Source organism: Typopeltis vanoorti, chromosome 11 (genome assembly GCF_054136105.1).
Source record: "Typopeltis vanoorti isolate ZY-2024b chromosome 11, IOZ_Tvanoo_1.0, whole genome shotgun sequence".
NCBI lineage: Eukaryota > Metazoa > Arthropoda > Arachnida > Uropygi > Thelyphonidae > Typopeltis > Typopeltis vanoorti.
The window spans coordinates 31,232,944-31,254,301 of NC_143559.1; the positions used below are offsets into that span (position 1 = coordinate 31,232,944).

Genomic DNA, 21,358 nt, shown 5'->3' on the forward strand with positions numbered 1-21,358 from the left:
ATTTTGGACATTTCTATTATTTGAACATGTTCTTAAATCACAGGTGGAAGAGGATTTCAGTATCTTAAACAGAAATAAGGAAAGCCATAACGTATAAGGGTGAAAGTGTACATGCTTATAACTGAATGTACAGATACCTAATTTGTTTGTGTATTGCAGTAAATGGTTCAAAATTTAACAAAAAAATTTCGAAGAATTATGGACTATATGTCATTTTTAACATTTGCTTTCTAGGACATGCAACTTAAACAGTTTTAAGGTTTTCTTGTGTCTAGTTACCTTCTTTTCTCCTGCCTTGATTTTAAATTTAGCGTTCAAAGAAAAAAAAACCCGCTGCTTTGCAAGTGTGAATCCACTCACAGATGTTGAAATTTTTATATTGGTTTCATGTTAACCTTTCTCTGATTAAGTGAATAGGTTTGCCTCTTGAAAAATTTTATATCCAGAGTTCTTTGTTTTAAATAATATTATGCAGACAATACTGCAGCTGTCCCTTCTTCTAGGCAATGACCAGTAATCATCAGTTAATATTTTTAAATGAATATGCTTAAATTTCAGTAGAATAATACAGTTTGATTATGTCAAGATATCGCACTTATCACGACAGTTAAATCGAACCTTAATTCTTTTCATGTTTTGAATTTAGCTTACATAGATTGTAGCATCTCTTTTCAGATTGGACACAGGAAGATTATCATCAGATAGCTAAGAAAAGACAATTATGAATATATGTGGTGTTGGCATATGTAATTTGAGTTTCATCGGGTGGGGTGGGTTATGACTGAAATGTTAGTATTTTCTTCTTTTAGGTGGATGTCATGAGAGTTTGAAATTTTTAAGTCAGAAAACGTTCAAGCTGTGAACAAATCCAAGTGTATTGTGGGCGGTTTTATTACAAGAGTCTCAACTAAACCCTCAAGACAATTGTCCTGCATTAAGATATGTAATAATTTATTTGTTCTATATTATTTTATCATAAAATCTAGATAGACTTTCCCATACTTAAATTAGGCAGCATTATTTTTGTTTCCTTTGAAAGATGAGTTGGGGGGGTGGATTTAATTCTTTGTTTTAGTTTTTTAGATGATTGAAATTTAGTTGAGAAAGTAGAACCAAATGAAGATCCTTTAATCTGTGTTGCCCTCAGTTCTGGAAGCTTTCAAATATGATATGTGTACCTTTTAGAGCTTTGATCAAATTTTGCTGTATTATATATAAACTATATTGTTGCAGACAAAATACAAAATTTGTAGTTTTTTTAGTGATAATTATGCATAGCAATCAAAAGAATTGGCACACTTGTTTGGAATAAAGTCAGATTTTTTTAAGTGTCAGTAGGAATCGGCAAGGTTACATACCCTTTATCGGTAAAAGATATAATTGTGTGATAGGTTTATGTTATTGTATTGAAAGCTTCTCAAGACATCTGAAGTAGGCAACTGCTATTGCTGTCCAGTACTCTTTTTTCATAAGTACAATAAGAGCAGCTTTGTTAGAGACTTGAATAGTGAGACAGAAGGATAAATAAAGTAAGAATTTACTATATTTTTCAAGTTTTGGTTTATACTTGCATTTGTTTTTCTTATGGGATGGGGTGGGTTTCTTTAAATTTTCATTCGTCTTTGTAGCCTAGAAAAAATACCATCCTCAAGAATATCGCCAAGTTATTCGAGAAGAAATGGTTTTAATTCCTGTGTCCTCCTCATTGGGAAACCCTCGATCTAAATATGGATACCTGCGAATTTTGTGTTTTTCTCAGTAAGGTTTTCATTAGGTTAAGTTATCGCTATTTAGTTTTTTGTTGGAATTAAAAACAACCTTACCATATAAAAATTGCCATGTTTATGTACCATTTGGAATTATTTGATATTAGCAAATTTGGGGATGGTGGGGGAAGTTAAATTTCAGATTTTTTTTTCTAGGAAAGTATTTAGATGCTGTTAATAGGCAAGGAAGATGTAAGGTTTCTTTTTTTAATGGGCATACTAGAAGATGGCATATGATCCACAAGGTAAACAATTTTTATAGGCTCGAGGCTGTTTTATTTCCTAATTCATGATAGACTGACAAATGTATTCCAGAACCTGAATATCCTCTATTTTATACATTGCAGCAAGAATTCTGCTGTCATGACCAGTTTGGGCAGTGTGGGTTTATGTGAGCTGGTCTGATGCCACTCAAATATTTAATACACTCAGAGAGAAATTCAAGCAGAAAACGAATACATTTGTCAGATTCTGTTCATTTGTCTATTTATAAATAAGAATACTCATTACAGAGCCATGGATCACTAAAGCAAACATTTTGGACATTTCTATTATTTGAACATGTTCTTAAATCACAGGTGGAAGAGGATTTCAGTATCTTAAACAGAAATAAGGAAAGCCATAACGTATAAGGGTGAAAGTGTACATGCTTATAACTGAATGTACAGATACCTAATTTCTTTGTGTATTGCAGTAAATGGTTCAAAATTTAACAAAAAAATTTCGAAGAATTATGGACTATATGTCATTTTTAACATTTGCTTTCTAGGACATGCAACTTAAACAGTTTTAAGGTTTTCTTGTGTCTAGTTACCTTCTTTTTCTCCTGCCTTGATTTTAAATTTAGCGTTCAAAGAAAAAAAACCAACTGATTTGCAAGTGTGAATCCACTCACGGATGTTGAAATTTTTATATTCGTTTCATGTTAACCTTTCTCTGATTAAGTGAATAGGTTTGCCTCTTGAAAAATTTTATGTCCTGAGTGCTTTGTTTTAAATAATATTATGCAGACAATACTGCAGCTGTCAATTCTTCTAGGCAATGACCAGTAATCATCAGTTAATATTTTTAAATGAATATGCTTAAATTTCAGTAGAATAATACAGTTTGATTATGTCAAGGTATCGCACTTATCACGACAGTTAAATCGAACCTTAATTCTTTTCATGTTTTGAATTTAGCTTGCATAGAGTGTAGCATCTCTTTTCAGATTGGACACAGGAAGATTATCATCAGATAGCTAAGAAAAGACAATTATGAATATATGTGGTGTTGGCATATGTAATTTGAGTTTCATCAGGTGGGGTGGGTTATGACTGAAATGTTAGTATTTTCTTCTTTTAGGTGGATGTCATGAGAGTTTGAAATTTTTAAGTCAGAAAACGTTCAAGCTGTGAACAAATCCAAGTGTATTGTGGGCGGTTTTATTACAAGAGTCTCAACTAAACCCTCAAGACAATTGTCCTGCATTAAGATATGTAATAATTTATTTGTTCTATATTATTTTATCATAAAATCTAGATAGACTTTCCCATACTTAAATTAGGCAGCATTATTTTTGTTTCCTTTGAAAGATGAGTTGGGGGGGTGGATTTAATTCTTTGTTTTAGTTTTTTAGATGATTGAAATTTAGTTGAGAAAGTAGATCCAAATGAAGATCCTTTAATCTGTGTTGCCCTCAGTTCTGGAAGCTTTCAAATATGATATGTGTACCTTTTAGAGCTTTGATCAAATTTTGCTGTATTATATATAAACTATATTGTTGCAGACAAAATACAAAATTTGTAGTTTTTTTAGTGATAATTATGCATAGCAATCAAAAGAATTGGCACACTTGTTTGGAATAAAGTCAGATTTTTTTAAGTGTCAGTAGGAATCGGCAAGGTTACATACCCTTTATCGGTAAAAGATATAATTGTGTGATAGGTTTATGTTATTGTATTGAAAGCTTCTCAAGACATCTGAAGTAGGCAACTGCTATTGCTGTCCAGTACTCTTTTTTCATAAGTACAATAAGAGCAGCTTTGTTAGAGACTTGAATAGTGAGACAGAAGGATAAATAAAGTAAGAATTTACTATATTTTTCAAGTTTTGGTTTATACTTGCATTTGTTTTTCTTCTGGGATGGGGTGGGTTTCTTTAAATTTTCATTCGTCTTTGTAGCCTAGAAAAAATACCATCCTCAAGAATATCGCCAAGTTATTCGAGAAGAAATGGTTTTAATTCCTGTGTCCTCCTCATTGGGAAACCCTCCATCTAAATATGGATACCTGCGAATTTTGTGTTTTTCTCAGTAAGGTTTTCATTAGGTTAAGTTATCGCTATTTAGTTTTTTGTTGGAATTAAAAACAACCTTACCATATAAAAATTGCCATGTTTATGTACCATTTGGAATTACTGTATCTGCCGGCATATAAGATGCTCTTTTTTCCTTTGAAAATAGGTTTTGAAAAACAGGGTGCTTCACCGATACTTGGTTTTTTATTACTTTCATTTCTGGATATTTTCTGTTCCAGGTTATGCGATTTCCTTCTTTCTTCCTTTCTTGCAGTGTGTGAATGCATTCCACTTACGTAGAGTTAAGTGGATGTGCATGTGCTTTCATCGACGATCATAGCTGTGTTCCTGTTCGTTAAAATTTTCCAATTGTTGTCACATTTGTTGTGAACGGTGATTAATTTCTGCCGTTAACTTTCGTCTGCATTGCTACAATATTGCATACAAGCTACGTGTGATTGCGTATGCTAAAGAACATGGAAACAGGGCTGCAGAGAGACATTTCGGGCGATCCCCAACTGAACAAATAAGAACTCACAATAAACGTAACCTATAAAGTGAAACTGCAAAATGGCCAGAACTGAATAATTTCTTGGATTTTAGATCAGAAGAAAGCAGGACTTTCAGTGTCTACAAAAATGATTATTCATCAAGCGAAAGCGATAGCCATTAATAGAGGGATCGGTAAGTTTACTGGATCAACATCAAGGTGTTCAAGATTCAAAAAGAGAAACCAGCTATGTATGCGGATTTATAATACAGATAACTCTAAAAGTTGTATATCATATGTGAAATCTTACATATGAAAAGAAAAATTTTTTGATTTAACTGTCGGGATAAGTGCGAGATCTCGATGTAATCAAACTATAATCGCCTACTGAAATGTTAAGCTTAATACTAATATATTAACTCATGATTACTGGTCATTGCCTAGAAGAAGAGGCATTAGGTACAAAATTGTCTGCATAATCTAATTTATTAAAACTAAGCAGTCTGAGTATAAACATTTTTTGTGAAGTAAACCTATTAATTTATTCAGAGAAATTTTAACATGAAGCCATTATAATAATTTTAACCTCAGTGAGTGGATTCACACTTGCAAAGCAGTTTGTTATTTTTTCTTTGAACATTAAAGTTAAAATCAAGGCAGGAGGAAAAGAAGGTAACTACACAGAAGAAATTCAAGAAAATCTTAACCTGTTTAGTTTACATGTCCTAGAATGCAAATGTTAAAAATTACATATAGTTCATAATATTTCGAAAACATTTTTTTTTAATTTTGAACCATTTACTGCAATACACACAGAAATGAGGTATCCTTGCATTCTGTTATAAGCATGTACACTTTTACCATTATACATTATGGCTTTCCTTATTTCTGTTTATGATACTGAAATTCTCTTCCACCTGTGATTTAAGAACATGTTCAAATAATAGAAATGTCCAAAATGTTTGCTTTAGTGATCAATGTCTCTGAAATAAGTATTCTTATTTATAAATAGACAAATAAACAGAATCTGACAAATGTTTTCATTTTCTGCTTGAATCTCTCTCTCTGTCTGTTAAATATTTGAATGGCATGAGAGCATCTCACATAAACCTGCAGTGTACTAATTACCTGGTCATGACAGCAGAATTCTTGCTGCAATGTATAAAATAGAGGAAACTCAGGTTCTGGAATACATTTATCAGTCTATCATGAATTAGGAAATAAAACAGTCTTGAGCCTATAGAAAGTGTTTACCTTGTGGATCTCATGCCATCTTCTAGTACACTCATTCAAGAAGGAAACTTTACATCTTCCTTGCCTATTAACAGCATCTAAAAACTCTGAAAAAAAAAAAAAAAAAAACTGAAATTTCCTTGGCCCCCACCCCCAAATTTGCTGATATATCACCATCCTATAAGACTCACCCCCTTTATTTGTACATATTTTAAAAAAAAAAAAAAATAAAATTTTATCACTGAATATTATAATGAATTTACAGTATTTCAAATATAAATTAATAAGAAGGTCTACTTTCAACAAATACCTAATCTAACTAGGAAGAGTACCCACCTGTTAATCTTCTTCGTCAAAATGTTTTATTAATACAGACATCTAAAGGTTGAAGCTGACTAGTGAGACCTCCTGGAATTACAGCTAACTAAGTTTTCAATTCCTTGAGTTTGTTTTTAACATCTCCTGTTCTGTGAGAACAAAACTGATCCCATACTAGCAGCGCAGGCTTCAACAGTCTGCCAGGGCACCTAGAACAAATATTATCTATCCATAACTTCATTCCTCCTCCACCCATCCTGCCTTTCACGTGAACATGTACAAACACTCCTTTAAGCAGTTTTTCTTTGGGTAGCATCTTCCTTTTAAAAATCAATAGCGGCAGCATTTTTGTCCCATTAGTACAGCAAGATAAAGCAACCGTGTAGTGAGTTTTTTCGTGCTCCAATGTTTTAACAGCAACACTTTTTGTGCCCTTGGAATCTACAGTTTTGTTTGAGGGCATATCAAAAGTCAGCGGAACTCCGTCCATGTTTCCTATTTGAGCAAGTTAAAATTTTCTCATTTCCTTGAGTTAATGACGAATCGATGAAATTTATTTATTTACTGTGTCCCATTTTGTAGGCATAGCTGTAACTATCCATGGAAACCAGTGCAAATTTTGTTTTGTTGTCTGTAAAGATTATTAACGTGTTAATCATTTTAAGACATGATAAATTAGTATTACCTGTTCATATTTAAAACAACCTTTCCATCAAGAATTTTCATGTCGTTGTTTTCCCCAGTTGGAATTAATTGATAGGAGAAACTTTTGAGGATGGGGCAGGGGAATTACACATTTTTTTTCTTAGATGCTGTTACTGAAGAAAGTGGATGCAAGATTTCCTTTCAAATGAATGTACTGAAAAAGAAATTAGATACTGGATGATTGACTTTGATCCAGATGGTTAACAGTTTCTTTATAGGCAATTCTGTTTGGTTTCCACATGCATGGTAGACTAACAAATGTTTTTCATGACATCAGTTTCTTCTAGTTTAATTAAATGTTGCAGCAAGAATTCTGCTGATTCCCTAATTATCAGATAGTCCACGTACATTTTGTTTGAATTACTTTTGTGTTAGTGAGATATTTATTACTGCAAGAGATGTAATCCAAAAAGGAATATTGTTGTGAAGTTTCCTTCATGTCTGTGTAGAATTAAGACTACTAATTTCAGAGACATGGATCACCCAGCAAACATTTTTGACATTTGTCATTTTTGATAATGTTCATAAATCCCACAAAGTTGATAATTTCAGTATAACAAACAAAAATAAGAAAAACTGTAATGTGAAAGTTTTCATCTTTATAACTCTATCCAACTCGTATATCTTTTCTGATTGCTATGGCAGTAAATAGTTGGAGATTTTGAAATTTTTTAAAAAGTATTTTGATTTCTATGTAGGTTTTAGCATTTTTTCCTATCACATATATTCCTTATAATTATAAAATATTCTTGAATTTGTTGTTGTGCTGCTGCAGTGATTTTTACTTTAATTGTTAATAGGAAAAATAATGAAGTGCTTTGCATGGGTGAATTTGCTCACGGGTATGAGGTTAGGTTCAAATTATCACAATGGTTTCTCTTTAAAATTTCTCACAATAGGTCTAGCTGACAACTTTTTAATTAAGATTACAGAGAGAAATTCTTTGCTATTACATATTCATAGCCATATAATTGTCTTTATGTAGTATTACTCTTAAAGATTTTGTTAATAATTGGTGGATTTTTATATTGAAGAGATATTTATCCTACCATAGAGATGATCTCTGTTTTTAACAATTGTTTTTTTTTTTTTTATTTCTGAGTGTAGCTATATGTTATTATATGCACAAGGGTTCACTCCAATTGGTGCAATGATCTTAACTCTTTCTTTCAGAATCCAATTAATCACTGACTCAAGACCAAAATACAAAATAAACACATTTAATATAACAAAAACAATATATATATACACTTCAAACAAATATTACATAACTACAAATTAATTGGATCCAAGGCCTTTTAAAAATAAACTTGCACCTAAGACTAGACTAAACACTTTGTTTGCACAATCACAAAAATGTTCATAGCCAGTTTCTTTCTCTGTCAAGGCCTTTTTCAGAAGATATGACTCTATTCTTCATTTTTACAGGATCCTTTACCATCACTTATGTAGCACACATTAATTCTTCCTGACTTAATTCTGTCTCTTTTTAGTAGAAATAATAGTTAGATCCGGCGTCCTTAATACAGATGAAACTTCCTAATCAGAGTTTTCTCGAACATTCCTTTAGAACGTAAATAGCAACTTCTTACTGACAGTTTTAACTCTCCCAATAAAAAAAACTTACAGTTCTATGATTTCCTTTTTGGAAACTACTATAAATCTTTCAATTAGCGTTTCCTCCAATATTCCTTTTAAAACACATATAGCAATATTTTCTTTTATTTATCCACATAAAAACTTAATAGTTCCACGATTCCTTTTTCGGAATATACTATTAATTTTCCTCCAACTGTCACATAAGAAAAATTAAGTTCCTCCGAACCTAAATATCTGCCGGCCTATGTTCTAAATTCCTTCCAAACGCTCTCTCGTTGCTTCGATACGAACTTGTCAGCTGTCAATCACACATCCAACTTCTCAGCGAGCATGCGCACTCCATGAAACTCGTAAGCAAGAAGTTAGGTATAAATAATTGCTGACACGTCTCCATTAGCGACAAGAGAGAATGTCTTTATAAAACACAACTTTTAATAATTTTAAATTACAATAAAATTCTTGTAAGTAATACAAATTACCAAAACAAGCCTTAAAGTACAAGCCATTAGGAAAAAGAAAACCAGGAACGTCCTCTTAAACAATTCAACGATGACTTCTAAGGCCAGAACAGGCCTTAGAAGTCATCGTTGGAAATTTAGGCCCATGCTAGGCCTAAATCCTTGATACATATGATGAATACAAATATCACAGCTGGTAAGTACATAAATTTTTAAAAGCTTTACATATCATTTTTGGCAAAACAATTTCAGTAACTGGCACATCGCAGCACCGCAAAATAAAACTAATAAACATTTTAACATAAACAATACGTAAAAATATTCAGAATTTTAATTATGATTAAAGTTATCTTTAAAATTCCTTACAATAGGTTTACCTGACAAATTTTTAATTAAGATTACAGAGAGAGAGAAATTCTTTGCTATTACATATTCATAGCCATATACTTGTCTTTATGTACTGGTATTACCCTTAAAGGTTTAACTAGAGTAATATGATTGAATTATGTAAAAAAATTAGTTATTTCCAATAATGAACCATTTATTAAAAATTTCAGTATGGCAAAACATGAAAAATTTATGTGATAGTATAAATATATTATTCACCATCAGATGTAAAATGATTGCAATTCAGTAAAATGTCTAGAAATATATGAAAGATCAAGTGGTATGGGGAAATAGGTTGTATCAACCAGTATCCTTCTAACTTATAGTAATGATATTTACTTTTTTCTGTTTGTGAGCACAGTATGTTTTCAGCTGTAAGCAGCATAAAAGTGTTTTTGTTAAATCTAATGAAATAAAAGTGGAAATGCACTACGGAAAAAACCTGGATGGAATAGCTGTTTGCTAAATTACAGAATTTGCCTATTAAATCAGCATGCTTTCTGTATTGCTTTTGAATTTTTATGTTATGGCATTGGTACACTGAAGTTCTGCATTGTTTCAATTATTGGAATGTACTAATTTTTGATTCTGATAATAGGATGTAAATGCATTTATCTAATGGAATTTTATCATCTTTCTAATATTATCCAGTAATATAATTTCAAGGTGCCATTATTTTTGTTTTTATACAAACTAAAGTGTATAAGACCTATTGATATTATATATTTGTGATTGCTATGCCTGTAATTAGCTGGAGATTTCAAAATTTCTATTAATTATTTTGTCTATCTACTTAGGCATTATTATCTAATTCTCATTAGATATATTAAACATTAAGATTTTCTTGATGGTATTGTTTTCAGTTAATCTTGTGCTGCTGCAGTGATTTTCACTTTAATGCTCAAATAAATGATAAAGTGCTTTGCTAGTGTGAACCTATTAGAGGAATGTGCAAGTGTGAAATTTTAACAAGTGGTTTGCTTTAAGAGTTCTCACAATATGTGAAATCACAAACTGTCATTCTTTCAACTTAATCAGTTCTGAGGTAAGTAGGTATCTCTTTAATTTTTACTTGTAAATTTGTTACATAATTCATCTGTCCCCTAGTCTGATATGCAGTAAAAGAAGAAAAAAAAAAGTGCAGTTAAAAATTATATAAACACAAATATATTTAACTGCCATACAGGCTTGGTCATGGATGCAAAGTGTGCATTATTCTCAATATAACCATCAGATATTAAGGAACAAATTATATGGTTACAATGCATATATTTTTGATACATGTGGTCAGTTGGTGGTTAAATAATTAAACTATTTTATACAATAGTGATTATCCCAATACTCTATGGAAGTGAATGCTGGAATCTCAAAAAGGCTGAAGAAAAAAATTATTAACTAATGAAATGGGTTGGCTAAGAAGATTACTTGGAATATCTCTGCTGGATAGACTAAGAAATGAAGACATAAGGAAACGACTAAAACAAGAAACAACAATAATAGACAAAATTCAAGAAAGAAGACTGCAATGGGCCATGTGACCAGAATGATTACCAACTAAAGCCCTGCATACAGTGATGGAAAGTAAAAGATCCAAAGGGTAGCCCAGAATTAGATGGATAGACAAAATAAAAGAGGACCTGAAAACCAAATCATAAGTGACACTAAACTGGACAGAATTGTTCGGACTCTCCAGGGACAGGCAGAAGTGGAAAGAGTTCATTCAGCTTCATCATCATCCACAGTGATGATGGAAGAGAGAAGATACAATAGTAAACTATTAAAAATCATGTAATTACATTAAAATCAATTGTCTTACTTTCATCATTATCTTACTCTTCTTGTCGTTTCGTTGAAACTTCCTTTACACTACTTGACACCAATGTGATTAATGACAGTTCTATGACTGAAATGTACTGCAGTACACATGGCCTGAATAGAGAATTTCAAGTTAACAATGAGTGTTTGACAGTCTGATTTGCAATTCTGGAAAAGTGGAAATATTTTTTCTGCAGTAAGCAACAAAAGCTTATCCTCAAGTATATATATATATATAATTGTGGAGTTGCATAAGGATCAAAGATTAGATAACTAGGTGGAGAGTTTCACAAAGCCTAAAAGTAATGCAGAGAACCAACTGGGACTTGTGATCTAATCTGCAATCTTCACTTTCTTGTGGTGCAATCTGTCAGTAGATCTCTACCTGGATATCAGACACATGAGGACATTCTGGCCATTTGGGATTTAGCCAAACAAACGATACTCTTATTGGTTTAAAACACAACACTACGACATTATGGAATTTTGTGCCCACTGGGGCATCACATGGTTAAATAAGGCAACTACTCATGTTATTAGAAATTGTGGCAGTGGACAGTGAAAAAGTCAGCTACTAGAACAAACTCCAACTCAACCTCAGAAGAATTCAAGATAGGCACCACCACTGTAAGAAGTATCAGTGGAAAAGAATTGAAGAAATACAAAGTCAACACAACTTAGTGTCACTTCAACCAAGAAGACAAAGCAGGTGAGATTCTTCTAATCAAAAATTACAAGATATTCAAGACAATACTGATCAGGAAAAAGGAGTGGAGTAGCCATAGTATTCAACCTAAATACCAGGAGTTGATAATAGGATACCAGGATCATCTTTCTGAATAATAGGCAGTTTGTTAGGCTGAGTGGTTAGTATATCTGCTCTCCAACCAGCAGGCTGCATGTTTGAATCAATCGTACTGTGGGCATGGATATTTATGACTGTCATTAGATGGGGAGATAAATTTCATTTCTTGGCGTGAGATCATCCCTGCTTATTGTGGACCTAAAGTTGATTGAAAAAGTTCCATGTTTAGTTTCTGGAGCAGGTTTTTTTTGTACCAGGTTAAAAACATACAGAGAATTATAAAAACAGAAGAAAAGCCTTAGTGCACTACAGCCTAATGTGCTATTAGTAAGGAGAAGTGCAGGATTATTTTGGGTGGTCAGAGAAGGCACTTAACCTAAAGAAAAAGGAAAAGTTGGTCATTATTGGAGATCTAATCTCCAACTGTTCATTTCATATTCTGCAGATAACCAGCAGAATATGAAATGAATATCAGATATAGAGAAATGTTTTGGAAAAATTTAGAACAAAGTGCAAAGCTAATAATAAGTACTTGTTGAATTTCTGTTCAGGACATAGACTAGTCATTATGAACACCATATTCCACCATAATGATCTGTACACATTCATATGGAGAGAAGACCCACAAGAAATAAGAAAAGTTACACTGACTGTGTTATTGTTGAGAGGGAATATTTTCACAGTGGTTCAGGACACAAGTGTGAAGGATTTCAAATAGAAAGTGATCACTATGTATTTAGGATGAAAATTAATATAATATAATATACTGAAAAGAAAAATGTGTGCAAGAAACATTTCAAAAGAATCAAATTCAAGCAGCTTTCAGAGTTGAACTGTATGTGAAAATATATAATTATGTTCAAGACAAAATAAAAGTTTGAAATCAAGAATCACACCCTGGAGTTTGATTGGCAGATGGAAGAAAACATTGATTCAGCCAGAGCAGCATGTGATGAAGCTGCCTGCAAGTAACGAAAAATCACCCCCCCCCCCATGGCAGATTCGGGAAGTTAAAAAAGCATATCAAAAGTTCCTAAGACGACGTATGCTCGGAGACAGTGGGGGTAAAACAAAGCATACCTAGACAAAAATCGAGGGAAGACTGGGAAGAATATCGAAAATGAACATCAGGAAGGTAGCATTTGCTAGACTGTTGAAAAAACTTAGAAACAGTACTATTAAAGGTTGTATATTAGTATCATGAATGGACTAAGGATTTTTTTTTTTCTATTTGTATTTTATATAGATTTTATTTATTTTTTACATAATCCAGACACACTACTCTAGAGTCACCTTTTCAAACCATTTCAACCTCCATTAAGCAGGGCAGTGGTCTCACACCAAGTGAAGACATTCACAAACCTGTAGCCTGTTGGTCAGAGAGCAGAAATTCTTAGCACTTAGCCTACAAGACTGGATATGAACTACTGGTTGGAATAGATATATTTGACCAGAAATACTCAGTTTCACAATGGCTACATGGCATAATCCAGATGGCCTAGTCTGAGGATCACATTCATATGACTGGAGTATAGCTCTCATTAGTACTCATCCATAAAAAAGGAAATACAACCGAATGTGATAATTACAGAGGAATTTCTATGTTCAGTGTGCCATGAGAACTAAGCAAGCATACTTAAAAAAAAAAAAGGGGGAAGAATAAGTTGGGCTAAGGCCAAACAGAAGTTGTCAGGATCACCAAGGATTAAATTTTTACTTTTAGACAAATAGTTGAGAAATCATGAGATTTCTCAACTATTTGAACTAAAACAAGGATCTGTATTTTGTAGATCTGAAAAGGCCTATGACAAGTTAACAAGAGAAAAGCTACTGAAAATGATATAATTATATGGTGCAAATGGGACATGATCAAGCAATATAAGTCAGCATTTGGAAATAGAATACAGGAAGATAGGTTGATGTTAAATCAGGTGTCAGATAATTGATGGGAGATTATTATTAATCTCCTATCAACAATTTTCTTCCAAATCAATCCATTACTTCTGAGCACTTAAATATTATCATATCTAACATTTTGCGCTTCTAAGGCACTTCTGACCAAATCAGTCCAGCTAGACCCTTAGTCTTCCTCCTGTCAACCTGGCAAAGACACTTGTTTGGCTAATCTTTCCTCTCCCATTCTGATTAAGTGGCCATACCATCTGAGATTAGCTCTGCTAATACATTCCTGGATGCTAACAATATTAAGTTCTTTTCTAATATGATATTGCAACTGATGCCATCTGTTCACCCCTCTAACCTTTCTCAGGACTCTCATATCTGTGGTCTCCAGTCTTTGGTCAAGTGTTTTATTTCTAACCCAGCTATCAGATCCATAAGTTAAAATTAGTTTGAAGACCATCTTGACTAATCTCTCTTTTCATATAAATTTGTTCAGCTGACTTTCTACCAGGCCTGCTTTGCTAATTCCTCTTTCAAAATTTAATTTTCCATCTTCACTAAAAATTGTGCCTAAATAGCTGAAATATTTTACTTATTCTATACGCTCTCCATTCAGAATGCAGCTTGAAATGTTATATGCTCCTGCCTATTTTCATAGTTTTGGTCTTTTTATTGCTGATTTTCATCCCAAATTTGTAACAGCTGTTATTCAATTTATTTAGTGAATACTGGAGACTTGCACTAAAGCAAAAAGCTAAGTTGGACATCTCCAATTCTAATATCAGGCCTAATGTCACTTTCTTTCATAATGTGATCCATATAGATGATGAATAAGAGTGGAGATAATGTGCATCCTGATTTTACACCAAACCAACTTTCTGTATTTCCTCGAATTCTAATCACTGATCTTAAATATAGACTATGTATTGCTCTGTATAATGTTCCATTCACCCCATACAACTGTTGTGTTTTGAAAAGCATTTCTCTGGGCACCTTGTCATATGCCTTTTCCAGATCTACAAAACTTAAATACAGATACTTGTCATATTCCCATGATTTCTCAACTGTTTGTCTTAAAGTGAAAATCTCATCTTGACAACCTCTATTTGCCTGAACCCAGCTTGTTCTTCCACAATCTTTCTCAACCTCTTTTCAAGTATGCTTGCATAAATCTTACCTGGAATACTTAGTAGATAAATTCCTCTGTAATTCTCACATTCAGTTTGTAAGGTTGTTCTTTAACTTTGCCATTGTTGAGTGGATGGTTGGACAATCCTCATGTTGATTGCTCTTAGGTCTATTGTTTCTATGTTCTTAAAAAACTGACTTCCAGCTAGCTATAAGTTTTCTCTGTTTTTATGCAGGTTATGTTTTGCAGAGCAGTCTGCTATTCTTTCAGTTAATAACTTCCAAATATCTGGATTTATGTAGCTCTTCAGATCAAATTGCAACTTTAAAGCTTGATTTGGGCAAGGGCTAAATTTTTTTGGGTCCCCCTGTATTTGTTCTCTTAATAACACTTCTATATGAGTATAGATGCAGAGCACTTTGGTTTATGTGAATTTTCTTCTTGCTTGATGCAGTTGGGTATCAAATTGCTGTCTCTACAATGTTTCAAAAAAGGCTAGATGATTAACCAAAACAGAAATCCTGATTTTCAGCTTACCTTAGTGATTACAATGTTTGTGATGATTCTTTCTTTCGGAGTTACAAAGTGATCAGCAATCATTATGAATAATCATAGAGACATACTACTCTGTTTAAGAATTTACTTGAATTTTTTAATTAAAGTAAGTTCTAATTACTTTAAAGTAAAAGTAAAATTTGACGTTCCAACCTTTATATCAAGGTCACCTACAAGAATATATATACATACATACATACACAATGGATCACAAACTATGATGGGGAGAATAAATAAAATAAAACAGTTTCAAAAATTAAAGATAATTAGTTTCTTAAAGTCCTATTACTTTAAATTTCTGTTTATTGCCTGAGAGTTCCTGTGTTGATAATGGATTAAATTTCTTTTCTTTTGGTAATGATTAACCAAAATCATATCAGAAACTAGACTAGCCAGGTTTTAATCTTGAATTCTTTTTCATTATTTAAAAAAAGAAAAGAAAAAGATTTCTATGGTAATCTTGAACAAAGCTGATGCAACAATAATCTCAATAAAAATGATGACAAGAAAATGGATGGTGCACGTACAACCCACATAACATGGAAATCTTTTTCTTTCTTTTTTTAAAAGAAATAATGAAAAAAGTATTCAAGATTAAAACCTAGCTAGTCTTGAATATGCATTTTTTCAAATGATTGATGTTTCTAGCCAGGAATGTTTGTTTTTAATACAAGAAAAATCCAAAATGCTTAAATAATTGTTGCTCAATACCCTAAACTAGTAAATTCCAATGGATCACTTAATTGCCATTTTTTTATGAGGGAGGTTGTGATTACATGACATGATATCTGAATATGATTCATTTTGCATCTGCAAGAGGAGTATGGCATCAAAACTGTATCTTCCTTTATTGTGATAATACAGTTGAACATCATACTCAGCAACAAATTTTGTGGATAATAGATTAGATAAGGATATGATAAGACAGTTGACTTGAAGATGAGACTAATAGCATGCTATAATTTGCTTGAGGGAGAATGTAAACAAGAAACTTTGCAGCTATAAGATAAGCATTGAAGCATTCAGGGCTGATTGTGATGGTGTTCAGCCTATAACCTGAAAGAAAGCCTCTAAATGGGCATAAACAATGTTTAGAGGAGAGCAAAACTTTGCAGTATGCCATAATTTCAATTGGAGGAACTTGGTGTCTATCCTTTATACATATTCATAGTTGTAAGTTTTTGCTTTTTCGAGTTATGTTCATAAAATCTTTATTTCTTTATCAAGAGTGGTTAGCATATTACTTATGTTAAGCTTCAATTTTTTTTCCTTTCTTTTTTTTTTTTTAAGTGCAGTGTATCTAGTTGAGGTCCAAGTCCATTTCTACTGCTAAATTTTAAAACTTTTGCTGAAGAGAGACAAGAAAAAGTATTGGATTCATTTTCAAGACAAATCAGGCCACTTTGGAACTAACCCTAATAATGAAACAAGCTTTCCATTCTACATTGCATGCACTCTACTCCGATTCTGCATCAAGAAGAGATATAACTCCTTATATACACATTTTAAAGAGAATTTGAATATATTTTGAAGTAGTTATCAATTTGTCCAAGTGACAAGTATACATTTTATGTGGCTGTTCTTCATACTTGGAATAATTATCTGGTAAATCTACATGCATAAAAATGTAACACTGGTGTACTTAAGTTTTATTACTATTATGACACTTCCAAAGAGTCCAAGGACTCATTGAGGGAGGGAATTCTATTCTACTACACACAACTCATTGTCTCCATCAACTACACAACTTCTTCACGAACAGAAATAAACAACTAACTGAAAGGATTACAGTGGTAAATTGTAACATGAATGGAAATGAGTGATAAAAATAAATCATGCATCTAACATCCCATGTGAGCAGCATTTGTTGAACTGGTTAACATACCTCATATCCTAACTCTGTTAAGTCCTCATATTAAATAAAATGTTTGAACTTTACAGAGTTAACAGTATGATACACAGTATGTTAACTAGTTCCACAACAATCACATGTTACTGGATGCATCATGTATACTTTTGAAGGTAACTCTGTTATTCGACTTCCATTTCTGCAACATTTGCTAGAGTGTGAGAAACTAGTCAAAAATATTTATGCATGTAGATTTTATTTCAAGTATACATTCATATTTTTGATGGTAACTGAAATTTCTATATAAAATTTCTGCAGCTATTGTAATGATTTATATTTAAGTTTCTGGAAGAGAAACTATGTGGAATTAAAATGAAAATAAACAATTTACTAACTAAATTAATTATTCATGCTAACATTATAAAAGGCATTTGAGCAGGTGCAACACTGGCATGTAAATAATTGAGTTCATAAATTATTTATTTTCATTCCAATTCCAGACTACTTAAATACTAATCAGGTAAATGAAATACTTTCACAAGGAGCCAATGACAAAATAAAGTTTCAAAATATTAAGACTCCTTTTAATTGTAAATATTTTTCATGTCATAGAAGAAACTGAATTGGTTTTATAAACTTCTGCAAACTACATGAAAAAGTTTCTTGTGTACAGATATGTTAAAAACTTGAATTTAAGTGAAAATATATACAATTTAAAGTTAGAACAGGCTATTTTAGGTTAGCCACTCTAGTAACCTACAATGTATATATGTGTCTAAAATCGAAGGCTGCTAGGAACTAGCAAAGAAAATGTTAAGCTTCATTTCTTAATGCAGCATTCCATTAATATACACCTTTTATAATGTATATATATATATATCTCCAATATTATAATTTTGTAATTGTGATTATATTAAAATAAAATCTATTACATTATTAAAGTTTTTATTTCTTTAAACACAAACTTTAATTTTTAAGTAAAAAAAATTCCAGAAATTAACAAAATTTTTTCCTTAAAGCAACAAAAAATCTAGGGCTGCTTGATTCTGCTAAAGCTATGATGTGGCATTTTTTTCACTTTGGATTTAAAAAAAATGTTTTATTTTAATTCTTGAATGTTAAACAATTGTTCCAGTAGTTTTTCTTTAATGTTACATGGTAATCAGCTTTCATATTGATAAATTATGGAGACTACTACTGTGTTAAGAATTACTTTTATTTCCCAATGTTTCTAATGTTAAGAAATTTGTTCATCTTTGAAATGTTATGTTATGAAGTTTACACTAACAATATGCAAAATGCAAAATAAAAAGTATTTTTTAAATAAAAATAGCAGTTCATTGTTTTGTTGTTGTTGAGAATAAATAAAGCTTCTCTTTACTAGCAATAGAAAATAGTTGTCTAGTGCTACATAAAGGTAATGGAAGCAGAAGTTTCTTATACACAGATGAAATGTATGATGCATCATTATTAAACTGTACTTTCATGAGAAATTGCAATAAATGTCATATTGTTTCTCACAAATGAAATTACATGTTTTCTTTCATTTTTATTGAGATTCAGTTTTTCTTTTTTATCAGTAATTAATGTGGTGTTTAGCAGGGAAATGGATATATAAGAATATACATAAAAAAAAGAATTATAGCCACCACAGCGCAATTGAAAGAATCACGGAACAGTGCACCTTTCGATTGGAAAAGACCTGGGTTCAATTCTTGTTGTGATGAGGGGAATCCATATATGGGCTTTTTCAGTTGAAGGTGAGTTAGCCGATCTTATATGGTGGTATCAGGGTTTTTCATCCCACGTACAGACAAAAAATACTGTTACTGGTGATGATGGGTGATTGATGGTAGTAGTGGAGAGGAAAGAATGTGTTTAGCAAAGTCCTTGGACTCCCCTGGAGGTGACGCGTAATAATATCATCACCATCATCAAATTCCTGACATGTACCCTCAAGGGGTGTACAGGATATGATAGTCCTACATGAAAAATTTACATCATTACTAACTTCCTATCTACAATTTTCCTCGTCAAGACTCCAATATTATCATTATCAGATCTTATATTTCTATCGTCTAAGGCACATTGTACCATATAAATCCACCTATATCCTGGTCTTCCTCTGGGTCGTTTTCCTGCCAACCTGGCAGAGAACAATTGTTTTGCTAATCTTTCCTCGCCCATTCTATTTAAGTGACCATACCACCAGAGATTACCTCTGCTAATGCATTCCTGGATGCCGACAATGTCAAGTTCTTTCCTAATATCATCGTTTTTAATATGATATTGCCATTGATGACATCTGTTTATGCCTCTAATCTTTCTGAGGGCTCTAAAATCCGCAGTCTCTAGTCTTTGGTCAAGTGTTTTACTTCTGACCCAGCTCTCAGATCCATAAGTTAAAACTGGTTTAAACACTGTTTTGTATATAGCTAATTTAGTGTTCCAACTAATTTCTCTCTTATTCCATATGAATTTATTCAATTGACTTCCTACCATACCAGCTTTGCTGATTCTGTTGGCTAGTTCCATATTTAATTTACCATCTTCAGTAAAAATCGTGCCTAAGTAGCTGAAATGTTTTACTTGTTCCACAGGTTCTCCATTCACAACACAATTGACATTTTCAACAATTCTACCTATTTTCATTGTCTTTTTAATGCTGACCTTCATACCATATCTATTACAACAGTTATTCAATTTAGTCAGGGACTCTTGCAAACTTGTAGCAGATTTATTTAGAAGTATAAGATCATCCACATAAAGCAAAGAGCAGACATTAATATCTCCAATTCTGATATCATGTTTAATACCACTTTTCTTCATAATGTGATCCATATAGATAATGACTAACAGAGGGGATAATGTACATCCTTGCCTCACACCAGATTTAACATTAAACCATCTTCCTGTACTTCCTTCAATTCTAACTGCCGACTTACAACTCAAATACAGACTAAGTATTGCTTGATATAATGCCCCATTGAAACCATATAACTGTAGCGTACTGAAAAGCTTCTCTCTTGGCACCTTGTCATATGCCTTTTCCAAACAGACAAAACTTAAATACAGATCTCTGTTATATTCCCATGCTTTCTCAACTGTTTGTCGTAAAGTGAAGATTTGATCCTGACAGCCTCTATTTGGCCTGAATCCAACTTTATTTCCACAATTCTTCTCAACGTTTCTCAAGTATGCTTGCATAGATCTTGCCAGGAACACTCAGTAGGGAAATACCTCTGTAATTCTCACATTCAGTTTTATTTCCCTTTTTATATATGGGTACTATTAGAGTTCTACTCCAATCATCGGGAATTCGTCCCTCTGTCCAGGCTTTCTGAACTATGCAGTGCAGCCATTGTAAGACTATTATACCACCATATTTCAGCATTTCTGGTTGAATATCATCTACTCCTGCTGCCTTTCCACATTTCAACCCTTTGATGGCATTTTCTACTTCAAGTATGGATATGTATTCCTGACTGTATGCATGCTGAGTTTTTTTACCACTGTGCTTTCAGTGCTTGTTTCATTTAGCAGTTTTTCAAAGTAATTACTCCATACTTCAAGGATATCTTTTTCTTCCATTTTCATGTCACCTTTATCATCTCTAACTTCTTTTACAGCACTCTTTCCTCCATTCCTAAGCTTCAACAACCTCCAGAGTATTTTGCCACCTTCTTGATATTTATTTTCTATATTCTTGGCAAAGTCCTACCACGACTTTTGTTTAGCTAGTTTTACAACAGTGTTTAGCATTCTTGCATTTGTCTCTGTATTCTCTAAGAGCACAAGCTGACTTATTTGCCAGTAACTTTTGATATGCTTTCTTCTTTTCCTTCACTGCCTCTTTAACTTCCTGTGTCCACCATGGAGTTCTAATTTTTCTATCCTTGCTGACAACTTCACCACATGCCTCTCTAACTGAATCAATTAGGGCTTTTTTCAATGCTTGCCACTGAATCTCCAAGGTTTGATTCCTGTTCTCAAACTCTCATTTTTTCTTGAATAATCTTTGTGTATTTTAGTCTACAGGTCACATCTGAGAGCTGCTCAACTTTTATTCG

General features: G+C 32.5%; 1 long non-coding RNA gene across 4 annotated transcripts in view; it reads left to right on the forward strand.

Moving 5' to 3' along the window:
- Positions 1-18,817, forward strand: part of LOC150101413 (uncharacterized) — a 29,699-nt gene extending 10,882 nt beyond the window's left edge. For 2 of the 4 annotated variants that reach the window (XR_016549048.1, XR_016549045.1), the window contains 3 exons: positions 1,923-2,011; positions 10,097-10,278; positions 16,730-18,817. This is a non-coding gene — a long non-coding RNA (uncharacterized LOC150101413). Of the gene's footprint in view, positions 1-671; positions 4,060-10,096; positions 10,279-16,729 lie in introns of those variants that run through there. The other 2 variants (XR_016549046.1, XR_016549047.1) reach the window with 2 other exon arrangements.
- Positions 18,818-21,358: the final 2,541 nt, after the last annotated feature.